This window comes from Aegilops tauschii, chromosome 7, assembly GCF_002575655.3.
Source record: "Aegilops tauschii subsp. strangulata cultivar AL8/78 chromosome 7, Aet v6.0, whole genome shotgun sequence".
NCBI classification, from domain to species: Eukaryota; Viridiplantae; Streptophyta; class Magnoliopsida; order Poales; family Poaceae; genus Aegilops; species Aegilops tauschii.
In genome coordinates, this window is record NC_053041.3 from 23,286,091 (window position 1) to 23,288,335 (window position 2,245).

The window sequence follows — 2,245 nt, forward strand, 5'->3', positions numbered from 1 at the left end:
CACTAAACTTGTTTAGTTGCTCACCATTAGGATAATAAGGACTGTCGGATTAACGCTAATGGATGACCGAGATCTGTTGGATCTGCCTCACTGGGTCTTTTTATATTGGTATAGATAGATAGAATATAAAATCAGAGCGTCCTCTAAAAAAGTTTCCATGTATAATAAAAAGTCAATATCATTGAAAAAGTTTCCATGTATAATAAAACGTCAATATCATGGAACAAGTAAGTGGCAGCACCTTAGGAAAAAATTGCGTCTGCCGGGAGTCAAACCCGGGTCTATTGCTTGGAAGGCAATTATCCTAACCGTTGGACTACAGACGCAATGGTGACACCAATTTAGATGAAAGTTTCTTTATCAAGGAAGTTGTTGTTTTCACACTACCTAGTTCTATGAGTCAACTAACATCTTTGCACTTGCTCTCACGGAATGCACATCGACAAACTTAGCAAAAACAGATAACTATTTGATGCCCTAATCTACTAACAACGCATTTTGTCGTGGAATAGTCACGGCATATGTGTGAGGACTTAGTCGTGGAGCCATCGCATTAGGTTAGCTTAAAAGGGTTAAACGGGACAAAGGACATGGGGAGTTTATACTGGTTCGGCCCCTTGCGGTGAAGGTAAAGGCCTAATCCAGTTTGAGGTGGTATTGCTTAGGTTTTGATTACTAGGGAGCGAATCCGCTTGACCTAGCTTTCGATCTGTAGTCTTCTGTCCTTAACCCACCATCGGGTCGCCTCTTTATATACACAGGTTGACACCCGGTGGCTTACAAAGTCCCGGCCGGCTCATAGACAACGTGTCCGGCTTGATGACTAGTTACACTTTCCTTACAATACAAGTCATACATACATGACGGTTTACACCTATGGGTCTTAAGTCGCTTTTGGGCTTCTGGCCCTTAGCAGCCTGCTCCGTGAACCGCCATCCTTAATATCCTCATGGGCTTTGTCTTTTATGAACCGCCATGAGTATAACCCGGCCCCTCTTGGGCATGTTACACTCAATAGCTATATCCCCAACATTAGGCCCCATGTTGATTTAAACTTGTTCATATCAGTCTTCCATACTTAAAAAATCCTTCCTCATTCGTTCTTTTGCGAGATATTGTAACCCGCCATGACGTCGTTCCCTGGGATTGCGGTAACCCGCTGTGACGTCACCTGTCATAAATATTAATACAAAATGCCCAACAAATCTTTATCTTTAATAGTCATCCCAAAGATCGAGGCGTCCGAGTCACTAGATAATCATTCATTGACCTCCTCGATTCTCGCGTCCGCCTGTTACCCATTCCCTTATAAATAGGGTCAGGCAGCCTTCTCATTTCTTCCTTTCCTTCTCGTCTTCAACCTCCCTCTCTCGCAAAGCACCTGCGCACCTGAGCACCGCCGCCACCGGCCTCGTCGACTTCCTCAACCCTGGCCGCTGCATCAACCTGAACGAGACCAGAGAAAAATCCGCAACTCCTCTCGTTGTTCATCAGATCCAGTAAGTACCTCATCTTCCCCATCATAGATCTCCATTAGGGTTCTGAAGTTCTTAGAGTTCATCATCATTCTTCGTCATATCTCTATTTAATCTTCACTTTGATCCAAAGATGGCTTTAAAAACACGCGGAACATGTTTCTATCCCTTCGCTTAATCACTGAACATGTCTCCTAGATGCAGAAATCTTGCCAGTGCATTAGCTCTACCGGTGCTTTTTTATAGGTTTTGATTTTATTTTCTTTTTCAAACAGCGTTAGATCCGAAACTAATTACACCAATCTGCAAAACTTGTTTGTCCAACACTTAGCAGAATCTGCTCTTGATAGATCTTCAATTTCATTGCTTGTCATGGCGGCTTAGATCACCAGTCATATGTCATTAGGCCCCGTTAAACCGCCAATATCAACATATTCTATAATGTTTATCTCCGGCTTAACATATCAACTTAAACTGGCTAATTTTCTTTCTTCCCAGGCTTCTTCCCTTACGATGCCGAAGGCCACTACTTTGTGCAATTGGGTTCCCTCCATAGTCACTGAGAACACACTCAAGGACTATGTCAAAGTCGGTTTTTTACCAGCAAAAAACATCCTTCACTGGCGCGCTCCCAAACCCAATGAGACAAAACCTCATCCGCAGGATGGTGAGGTCATTGTTTTTACTGATCATATGAACCAGGGCTTTTCCCCTCCTGGGTCCAAGTTTTTCCGAGACGTTCTGCACTTCTTTCAACTTCATCCTCAAGA

The 2,245-nt window shown here is 43.4% G+C and overlaps 1 non-coding gene across 1 annotated transcript; it reads right to left on the bottom strand.

Annotated features, from left to right (window-relative positions):
- Positions 1-254: 254 nt before the first annotated feature.
- TRNAG-UCC (transfer RNA glycine (anticodon UCC)) lies at positions 255-326 on the bottom strand. Its single transcript has one exon. It is a non-coding gene; the product is annotated as a tRNA-Gly (tRNA).
- Between the last annotated feature and the right edge of the window lie 1,919 nt (positions 327-2,245).